The sequence below is a fragment of the Vitis riparia genome, chromosome 2, assembly GCF_004353265.1.
Source record: "Vitis riparia cultivar Riparia Gloire de Montpellier isolate 1030 chromosome 2, EGFV_Vit.rip_1.0, whole genome shotgun sequence".
In the NCBI taxonomy this organism is placed as follows: Eukaryota; Viridiplantae; Streptophyta; class Magnoliopsida; order Vitales; family Vitaceae; genus Vitis; species Vitis riparia.
In genome coordinates, this window is record NC_048432.1 from 1,425,292 (window position 1) to 1,437,719 (window position 12,428).

The 12,428-nt window shown below is 26.9% G+C and overlaps 1 pseudogene; it reads right to left on the bottom strand.

The window, feature by feature from the left end:
- Positions 1-884: 884 nt before the first annotated feature.
- On the bottom strand, positions 885-4,003 carry LOC117927206 (annotated as a pseudogene).
- Positions 4,004-12,428: the final 8,425 nt, after the last annotated feature.

A 12,428-nucleotide genomic window follows, 5' to 3' on the forward strand; every position in this document is an offset into this window, starting at 1 on the left:
CAAAGAGGTTTTTGAGAATTGTTTTAAAAATAATATCTTATTTTTTAAGGACATATTTCAATTATTTTAAATTATCTTCACTTGTTTTTATAACATCCGTTTAAAAAATAATTATATAAATATAAAGAATGATTGAAAATAATATATTACATATAAAAATTATTTTTAAAAATATGTCAAAACATAAAAAGGAGATTGAGAACATGCAAGTTCTCAAAACAAATTTTTATTTTAGAAAATATTAAAGCCCTATTTGACCATTATTTTCAAGAACAATTTTCTGTTTTTTAGAAAAAAAAAAAAACTGAAATACACGTTGATAATCAGAAACTATTTTTTATTTTTTATTTTTAATTATCAAAAAACAAGAAATAGAATGTTTTTAAAGAACTATTTTTAGTTGTTTTCAATTGTTTTTTTAGAACTATTTTAAATAATAATTATACAAACATATATAATGATTAAAAATAAAGCTATGCACATAAAAATTATTTTTAAAACATATTTAAAAATATTAAAAACAAGTTAAAAAGAATTTTAGGTTTCCGAACAGACTTTTATTTTACAAAACATCAAAGAACAATTTTCAAAAACTGTTTTTAAAAACTATTTTTTTAGAATTGTTTTCAAAAACAGTTGCCAAACAAGGCCTAAAGAACTGTTCTTGAAAACTATTCCCAAAAATTATTTTTTGAAAATTGTTTTAAAAAACATTTCGAAAAGGACCATTATTTTCTTTGTTTACATATTTCAACTAAAAACTTTATTCAACTTAAAATAATATTTATTTCAAAAAAAAAAAAAAAAAAAAAACAAGAAGAAGAAAATCGATTTTGACATTTGGCCTTAATTCAAGCAACTAGGTTAAAAATGAGACATCAAAATCATCCAAATATAGGAAATAATAACCACAATTCAGTATCAATTTTTGCTTTCAATACAATGATAAAAGAATACATCACAAACTTCACATGAATTGAAACAATGTTTGTTTTCAAGCCAAAGTAAAAAATTACAACCACTACCAACATCAACTCCAAACTTATATCCTTCTTCTAGGGATTCCAATTCAAAGAATTTGAAGATTTCTTCCTACATTTTGTAAACCCTAATTACTTGTATACCTTCATGCCTGTACCCTTCTTCCTTTTTTTTTTTCTTTTTTGGGTATGCGCATTCACTGTCTCATCTGTTCGTACAATCAAGTATACCATATAATTCAAAAGCAATGCTTCTTGTATAGATGTTATATATATAAGAGAGTGAGAGTTAGGATACAAACCCAGCTATGTCAAAGATGATTCTCATGGATGAGCTTGTTGAGAAGGGTGGTGAGGAGGACATCTCGCTTCTCAGCCCGGCTCTCTTCCCTCGCTCTCCTCTGCTCTTCCCTCTCCCTCCACGCCTGTTCAACCATCAGCCTCTCCGCTCAAGCTTCTCCATGGACTGTCGCCATTCCTGCTCAAACATCTGCCTCTCTTGAGCTCGCCTCTCCATGACCTCCCTCCACTGCATCTCCATCCTCTGCTGCTGCTGGAAAAATTCCTTAAGCATTTCCGGGATACTACTAGCACTACTGATATTTGCAGCATTGGGTGGTCTTACTGACTTTACATCTGATGCCGTTGCCCTCAACGGCCTTTCCCTCTCAGCCTTCCTTTTCCGGGGATTGCTGCTTCTTGGGAGTCTCTCCTCTTCACTGTCATCTTCATCATCGTCTTCATCTTCTGAGAACTCATCTGAGGAATGATCTCCTGCACTGATTCTCCTTGCCCTCTTCCTTGACTGCATGGAACCTGCCTCGGACTCAAGCAGTCGTCGCTGCATGTTCTTTGCTCGCTCTTCAAATATTGCATGGAGCTCCTCAAAGAATGGGCATTGTCGACCATTCTCTGGATCAGATGTCTCCTTTCCCTGTACCAAAGGGTCAAGTTGTCAATCCACTAAATCATGAAACCTTAAGTGCCAAATTTGGTAGGTTTTCACCAAAACATTGCACAAGAAAAACGCCCTAAACTATTTCTTTGAGTCATATGGAAGAGAAAACAAAAAGAACACCAACTCTATAATCTTTGAAGCCATAGATTAAGCAAAGCCCAAATTGAAATGAAATCCCAACAATTCTAGTTTAGCTAAAAACTCAGAGAATTTGAAGAAAAACAATGCATTTAAACCCAAGATTCTTTACCTTTCTAGTTTGTCCCAAATTTCTTTTAACAGCATAAAAAATAAAGGAATATGCATTCAAACCCTCCTCCAATTGCTTCTCACTACCAATTCTCATATTCTTTTAAATTCCTATTCAATTCCAAAATGTCGAAGTCAATCCTATTCTCATATTGAAATTGAATTGTACATCCAAACCAGCCCTAAGAAGATCCAATCCCATAGTTGACAGGTAACCCCTTTTCCACAAGGGAAATGAAAACCAAGGCTTGCTTTATCCAGTATCAAACGAGAGCTGCAAGCAAATAAACACCTTTCAGGGGTATTATGTACCATCACCTGGATCATAAAGGAATGAATGTGATGAACCAAAATGCCTGCAATTCCTAATGGAAAAGGAAACAAAGCTAATTTACCACCCATTGCTAGTAAATCACGACCCCCTAAGCCAAATTGGTGTCTGTTATTACACCAGGAACCAATTTCAATTCTTCAAAAATCCAAACAGTAGAAAGGTCACTTCACCTGATTCTTTCTGGTTTTTTTTCCAAAGCTATAACCAAAAAATCCCACATCAAGCAACTTTATCTCCTGTTTGGTTTTCTTGAAAATACACAAAACTCACAATTTCTTTTATCAGCCTTCAACATTTATAGCTTAACAATCCACCACAACACCATTATGCCACTTACAAACCAGAGACATGGAAATGAAAATCTAAAAATCGAGCAAGATTTTTTAACGGTTAAACCCAGTTGATTTCAATAAAAAAAACTCCCACATTTGTAACCTTCAATCAATTCTTTCCCTTTCCCAAAACCCTCCATCATCATGATTCTTAAAAAGAATTGTCAATTACCAATTCTTCTTTTACAATTTTAATTCTTTACAAGAACCGAACCCCTCAAATTTTAGTTTTTTCCCTTGCCAACAGGAGAAACACCCTTTCCATAGATTCCTTTCCTTTCTTTTTCCAAATTCCTTCGTGCCAAACAAAGAGTAAAGCTATAACAAACTCCGAAATCAATTCTCCACCCAAGATTCCTCAAAACAAAAGTTTCAGGCAGTAGAATTTTAGTTTAGAAATCAGAGAAAAAAAAATTAAAAAAAAAAAATAAATAAATAAACAAATGACACTTTAGGTCTAAAATTTTTCTCCTATCACTGACCTAGCACTAAATCTCAATGAATCGAGGCAACAAGACCGATGAAACTCAGGCAAATATATTAGAATTTCAGTGAAACATAGAAATCAGAAAAAAAAATATAAAATAAAAAATAAAATCTACAATTTTTCTTCCATCAGAATGACATAGTACTGAATCTCAGCGAATGTTGGCAACAAGACCAGTGAAACTACAATTATTTTAAATTTTGAACCAAGAAATTGGCATTCAAAGAGGGATAATGCAAACCTTATAGCGGTTAACAAGATTCTTCCACTTGCATTTGCACTGATCAGGAGTTCTCTTATACCCCATCTCCTTCATCTTGGACGCCACAGCTTCCCACAGAGTCTTGTTCCGCTTGGTGAGCGCGAAGTCTCTCTCCAGCTCCGCCCGGATGGCGATGAAGTCTTTGGTTTCCTGGTGACTCCACTGCGGCACTCTCTCCTCCTTCATCTTCAAATTCCCTATATTCATGTTGATGTTCATATTTGCAGCAAAACCACAACCAGTACCGCCGCCGCCACCGCCTAGGGTTGTTTCCACCTCCTCTCCTTCTCCTTGTTGTTCTCCGAGCATGGATTTTCAGAGAATTAGGGTTATGGCTTCTTGAGTACGATTCAGTTCAGGCTTTCTGACTTTGGCCATCTCCATAAGTGCTTTTCATGCTTAGAGAAAGTCATATATGTGGACTATTTCTCTTCACTTTTATTATTATTTTTTCCCTTTTTCATTTTTTTATTCGCTTTTATGGTTTTATTTATGATCATCTTTTTGACTAATGGGATGCCAAATTTTGACTTAATTGTATGTGTATTTCACTTTTCACTTTTCTTTTACCTTTCTTTTTCTTTTAGGTAAGGTGATATTTTTTAAAATTTTTCTCAAATATTTTCAACAACATATTCAACTCAACTATATATATTAAGAAAAACCCATATTTTATTCATTTATTATTTACAAAAATAGTAAAAGATAGTGATTTTAAAAAGCATTTTTAGTTTAATAGATATCTTGAAAAAAAAAAATTAGGTGTTTGAAAAGTTTTAGAAAACACTTTTAAAATTTTGAAAAATCACTTATAGTGCTTTTTAGAAAAACATTTAGAGTTGGTTTGATAGTAATTCTATGAAGCGTTTTTCATATTTTTAATATTTGAAAATTTTTATCATTCAAATATTAGAAATGTTAAAAACATTTTCTAAAATTACTTTCAAATGCACTCTTAATAAATAATTCTCTTAAAAACATTTCAAGTAAAAAGATTGTCAATTGGTACTGATTTTATGAAACATTTCTAAACTTCTAATACTACTTATTTTAGAAAATATTTCTAAATTTTTGAACGCTAAAAATTTTCAAATGTTAAAAAAGTTAAAAATGTTTCATAAAATTACTATCAAATGAGCGCTAAGATGCCTTTGATAGTGTTTCTAACAAAAATGTTTCTCTAAAAAAGTTTTTAAGATAATCGATTATCGAGTGTTTTTCCAAAAAACATTACAAGTGATTTTTCATATTTTGTTAAGTATTACCTAAAATTTATCAAACACTTATTTTTTTTTTTCAAAAAAACTTTTTATATTAAAAATATTTCTTAGAATAACAGTCATACGTACTCTAAGTTTCAAAACATTCTTCATGTTTTTAATAATAAATCTAAAAATATATATTAAAACATCTCAAATATGTTCAAAAAATAATTTATTTTAAATAAAAATTTTCATTTATTTTTTTACCATCATTTGACCAAAATTGTAAGAAAGAAAACGGAGAATCATGCAAGCATACATAGTTTCCAAAAAAAAAAAAATGTTATATAAATTAATACCCCCTTAAATAATAAAATCATCTAATCTCAACCTGACCCAATGTACTAAATTAATAACCTCATTAAATATATAAAATAATAACATTTTTAGAAATCCTTAAGAACACAAAAAAATATAAATTAATAATTATTGAATATATATAGAGTAACTTGATAATATAATATTGAGTAACTTTTAGAACTTCTATTTTTTTAATTCACTCTTTGCGATCATCACATATTCGAAATCTTTTTATTTTTTAAGATATTAAGTTTTGAAACCACATCTTTTCCTTTTTAAAATCATTGTATTATTTACAATTAATAACGAATACTTATTTTTTTTAAAGTCTCAAACTTCTATGTATTAACTTTTTAGTGCACCCATTATTTTTACAATTATAGACCATATATGTATAAATACTATACAATATAAACATAATATATTTTATAAATTAATAAATATTCATTTAACGATAAATTAATATATTATTTATTTATCAATAAATCAATAACTCGTGTAGAAAATCATTTATGTGGGTCCCAACAATATTATTTTATAGGGGTTTTATTATAACAAGTGCAAAATGAAATGAGACAAGCATTCCAACATGCAATCTAAGAAGCGGGTAGTCTTGAAATTATGGTAATGTTATAGTTGAAAAGCATCTCGTGAGTGAGATTATTTCCCGAATGTGTTTTGAAATTTAAAAGTTAAACACCTTAAAAAGTCTTTTTTTAGATAATGTATAAAAATACTTATTCATTATAATTAATAATAATAATATTGTTATTTGATAAATAAATGAATGACGTTTTATTTACAAAATTATATAATTATCACAAATAATATAATTATAATAATATCATAGTAGGTTTTTTGGCTACTGAATTCAATCTCATTATTTTACTATAAATAAAAGATTCTCCCCTTTATTTTTATTTTAAATTTATAATTTTCATATTCACCTTTTGTTTTTCAATTGTCAATTAATCACATGATGGGAAAATAACAAAAAAGTGATAAAAATAGCATTTTATCTTTTATTATAGCTAAAATTTATTTCTAAGCATTTAATAAAATTATAAATATTGTAGAATAATTTATATTTTTTCATAAAGATCCAAGGAGATTTAAAAAACATTTTTCGAATCAATTTAAAAGAGATTTTGCTTTATTTATTAATAATAATAAAAATATTTTTAGAATAGTACTTTAATTAAAAAAAATGAAAAACCCAATATATATTTTTTTCCTAAGGTAATGGTCATTTCACATTTGTAGGGTTGACTTCATGGGCAATCCAGGAATTGTAGGGAGATTACCATTGGGATCAAAGAGGAAAATGTCGGGATATATCAGTGATATATCGCCGATATATCGTGTATCGGGAGGGGTCGACACGATATTTCGTGAAGAAAAATCGGAGGGGAGATATTTTCGTAAATATCACCAAAATATCAGCGATATATCGGTTTTGGGAGATATATCGGAGATATTTTGAAAAAATCGCCTCCGGTGACAAAATATCGGTGATATATTGGAGATATATCGCTGATTTTTTTTGTGATATTTCCCCTCCTTCATGCAACGTGATCTAACGGCCCAAATCACATCCGTGTTGATTTGACGGCCTAGATGTGATTCCAATGGTAATATGGCAATCCAACGGCCAGATTGCTCCCAGATTTTGATCCAACGGCCAAAATTGATTTTCAATGGTAAATTAATGTTCCAACGGCTATTTTGGCCCAAATTTCTTCTATAAATAGCCCAAATTTCATCTATTTCATCCATTTTTTCTTTCATTCTTCATTTGCTCTCTCATTACTCCAATTTTTATTAAGGTTGCTCAATTATTTAATCATTTTAAGGTATATTTAATTTAAATTGTAATTAATTTTGTTTGCAATTGTAATTAGCTCATGTATTTTCAATTAATTAGTATGTTTGCAATATGGATGATTAATGCTATTTTATATTCAATTGTAATTAATTTTTATATTTTTATTGAATTAACTTAGGTTAATTTGATTATTTAATTATAAATTGATATGTTTATTTTAAATTATTATTTGTGATTTATTTTCACATTTAGAATTAAATTAAATTAGTTAACTTAGCTAAATTATTTAATTAATTTAATTAATATGCTAAATTATTTAATTAATTTAATTAACATGAACTAGTATATTTTGAATATGAAATATGTTTATTTAATGAATTTAATGTGTACAAATTATTGATATTTAATGAAATAAAGTATTTTATGTGACTTTATAATGAGAACAATTACAAAATTAACATTTTTTTATAGATCAACATGATATAATTATATCTAATATCGCAAATTATATCATATATATATATATATCAAAATTTTCAATAAAACAACTTTAAAATGTCCATTATACTTCTAATTATATTATTATGAGGTTTTTCTTGCATTTCTATGAGTTTTTAATAATTTTAAGTCTACCAATATTTTTTTCCAATATCCATCGATATATCTCCGATATATCCGAATATATCTCCGATATATCCGATATATCCGTAAAATCGAAATACCGATATATCCGTGATTACCGATATTTTCATCCTTGATTGGAATGCATGTTAGAGTGATTATTTCATCTCAACGCGTTTGTTATGAAAAGCAAATCCTAGAATTTTTGTTTTTTTAATAGTATATGATTGCATGATTCTCCAAAAAAAAATAAAAAATAAAAAAATAAAAAGCATGAAAATAATTTATTGATATTTGATATTTGATTAGATGGGTCATCATAATGTCAAAATTATTGCGTTTATTAGGTGATGTGATTTAGAAACAGTTTTTTATTTTTAAATAGGAATAAAACTACTTTTTAAAATTTTTAATATTATTTATTAAAAATAAAATTTAAAAATAAAATAAAATAGAAAATAATTTTTTAAGAATAAAGAAAAGTTATTTTCACTTGTTTTTAAAATCAAATAGGAAAATAAGCTCGATCACATTTTTTGAAATTTATTTTTAAATTAAAAAGTGAAAAAAAAAAATTTAAGAACATAAGTAAAAGAAGGCATAAATTTGAGCCATTTTTTTTTCTTTCAATTTATAAGACAACTGTAAAGCAATGCAACGAGGGATGAAATTTCAAAATAAATTCTTATATTTTCAAATTTCAGATAAAAAAAATATTGATTTTATTAAATTTTCAAATATAAAAAATACAAATAAAATAGCAAAAATGTCACCATCCCATATTCAATCCTCACGAGTCCTTTTTCTTCTATTCACACTGCTGTAATGAAGCACATTACACATGACGATAGATAGGGTCTACCTAACTTTGATTGCGCCAATATTTTTTTAAAAACATTTTATAGCCTAAAATGTGTTTTAAAAAAAATAAGGGGTTTTCAAAAATAATTTTTAAAAATATATTTTTAGAATAATTTTTTAAAATTGTTCTCTAATTTTTATAAAACAAAAATTTATTTGAAAATTAAAATCTTTTTAACTTGTTTTTAATATTTTTTTAAATGTGTTTTAAAAAGAATTTTTTTTATTTAATGTTTTATTTTCAATCATTTTATATATAAAACAACTAAACGGTGTTATCTGAAAACAACTCATTTTCTATTATTGAGAATAAGAAATAAAAAATAGTTTTTGGTTGTTGAACGTATATTCTGTATTTTTTTTGTTTTAAAGAATAGAAAATTATTCTAAAAAATGGTTTCCAAACATGTCATAAGATATTTGACAATTTTAAAAATATTTTTAAAATTTTGAAAATCACTTAAATGTAAAAATACTCTAAAAAACACTCTTATGATTCTTAAAAGCATTTTTTTTTAACAATGCATGCTTGCATTATTCTCCAAGAAAGAAGAAAAAACTCGTGAAAATAATTTAATCTTATTTATGAAATTTGACTAGATGGCCCCTCATAATATAAAAATTATAGGTTTATGTTTGAGAGTGTGATTTAAAAACAGTTTTTTATTTTTAAATATAGAAAACTCTTTTTAAAACTTTCTAATATTATTTGACCGTTATTCTATACAAATAATTTTTAGAAACAAAATAAAATGAAAACAATTTTTAGATAATAAATAAAAATTGTTTTCACTAGTTTTTAAAAACAAAAAGAAAATATAGACTCGTTTTACCATGTTACTTATTTTTAAAAATTATTTTTAGGTTAAATAATAAAAAAAAAACAACTTTTAAAAACAAATTTTAAAAGACATGAATAAACCAACCATTTTTTTTCCTCATAAGAAAACTGTAAAGCAATGCAACAAGTGATGAAATTTCAAAATAGATTCTTATATTTTACAATTTCAAATAAAAAAACTATTCATTTTATCAAATTTTCATACATAAAAAATACAAATAAAATAGCAAAAATGTCACTATCCCATATTCAATCCTCGCCACTACCATTTAGTCTTTTTCTTGTATTCACACTGATATAAAGCACATTACATGCGCCTACCTAAGTTCGATCCTTATGACCTTTTTAAAAAACATTTTTCAGTCTAAAATATGTTTTTTTTAAAAAAAAAAAAAATGATATTTGATAAAATTTTAAAATTTTGAGAAATACTCGGTATGTAATTCTCTTACAAATATTTTTAGATAAACACACTTCGAGTAGAAATACTGTTAAACACAGTCTTAAAAAAATATTTCTAATGTCAAATTTTATATGAAAATCCATAATTGAAAATCATTATAAAAGAAAAAAAAATGCTAAAATCATTGCAAGGTGGTCATATATCATGGAGGGTTTTTAGAATGATTAAGATTATCAAAAAGAGCATTAGATGCCTAAGGCATAAAAGAACAAAATGTATAGCTTGATCACATCCACTGTTTTGGCTAACATTAAAAAATTCATAGAAAAAGGTTATTGGGTACAAAGTTGTCCACCTCTTGTCTAAGGGGATGATAGATTAGTCGATTTTGGATCATAATGGCTACTTACTATATAGTTAATGGTCAAATAATTGATGATAATTAATAAACTAGACGAATGACTAAGTAAAACACGTATAAGATAATCCTTTTGGTTTGTCTGTGAGGAATTATTGATTTATCGATAAATAAATATTTATATTTTATAGAGCAAATTATATTTCGATTATGTAATATTTATATCGAATTATAAATAAAAAATAATAGATATGGTTTAAAGTTATTACCTAGAAGTCTAAAAGAGTTTAATAAAAATGAAATGATTATTAATTGTAGAAAATATAAAGATTCCTAAAATGAGGATATGTACTATTAAAACTTAGTGGTCTAAAAAATAAAGAGATTTGATGTATACGGTGGTTTGTCATGTTTTATGTACTTTATTAATTATTAATTTATATTTTAAATTAATAACATTATCTTATACATTTAATGATGTTATTAATTTTATTATCTTATTTAGGTTTAAAATTTTTATTATTTAATTAAGATAATTAATTTATCAAATATTTATTTATCAAAGGAAATGTTTCTAAGTTTGCAAGATTTGGGTTTACTATGCATATCATACTTCTTAACACTTTTCTTTATATGCCAAACCCAAATTTGATATCATGTTAAACTATTAATTTTCCAAGAAAATTAAACTTATAGGAAATGAATTCAGTATATATATCATGCTCTGAACACCTAAAAGAGTAGAAAATGCATTAGCCTAAAGGTTATTAATGCTGAATAGCTTTTGTAACAAGTTGTGTCTATCAACTAATTTGATTCCAATGGTATAAATGCATGACTTTAAAGATCATTTACCCTTCACCTAATACCAACAAACTAATTATATTTCATTAAAAGTCTGTTTGAATCCTCTATTATAAATTTATAGGGCCCTACTCAATGTAAACCCGTGAGAATTGTATTAAGTCTTACTTAAATGTCCATTATATGAGTAGACTCAAAATTAACATTGGGATATGATAGGATATATATATATATATAATGTAGTATATCTAGTGGGATATATTATATTATATTATGTTTATATTTAATTTTTGAAATAATAAAAAATTATATATAAAATACATATTATTTTCAATGTTTAAAATAAAAATATATCACATTCCAATATTTTTATTTAAAAAATGAAATTTCTCTTATGTTTAATAATATTCACAATTAAAATATCTAAATTTTACAAATAATTTTTTTTTTATATTTTGTTATTTAATATATAAAAATAATTTATATATCATATATTAATCTTATTTTATAAATATTTTTTTTAGTTTTTCTTTTTTAATCATAAAATTAATTTATAATAAAAAAATTATTTTGTAAAATGAGTATATAAAAATAAATAAAAATTGATAAAAAATAAATTTATAATACATGCAATATGTATATCTCATATCTTAACATGAGATTAACATTGTTTGGAACCTGGATTACTCCGTTCTTATGCCTTGGATTGTGTAGGATGCGTGCAAATCTATCCTAAGCTCTCTAAATCTATCACAACATATAAGCAAGTACTAAAAAACAATATGGATGCCATATAAAACATAGATCTAGAGAATAAAGTGTTTATACCTGGATTTGGATGTTCTCCTAATGGTGAACAACATGCCTAGAAAAAATTGGAGGCTCTTTCTTTATGCTGCTACCCTCATGCACATCCCATGCGATTACTGTGCACATGGCCTGTGCACATCGCATGCGATTCTTGTGCACGTGGCCTGTGTGATTCTAATGCACTTCTCGTACACCCAAGATCTTTCGCCCCATGACTCTTCCTTGTATCTTGGGCATTGAGATGGTGGAAATCTCAAGGGTGGAGAATAGGGTTTTCTTTTTGAACTGAAAAGGAAAAATGACAAGACTTAGATACCCTAATCCCTAACAAGGTATTTATAGGCTTAAGTGACCTAAGCCCACCATGGGTTTGAGTCACTTAATCTAGCTCAAAAAAAATTGTTAATTGATTAATTAATAATATAAGTCCCTAATTAATCAATTAGCCTAGTACAGACATACCACTCACTTATCCTTGTACAACCTTACGTAATTACCAAAACACCCTTGTGCACAAAAGTGAACTAAAAATCCATCTAACCCTCATAAGTTGTGCCAACAAGGAATATGAGCTCAGAATGAGGACCACTAGGACCCATAGGAGTACCGATTCCCTCAAAATCAAAATTTGAAATTGACTCAACATCTCACACAGATAGGCAACTGCACTCCAATACCCTATATATATTACAATGAGACACCAAGTGTTTAGGTCTGTGACATACTATCCATGCATGCAAG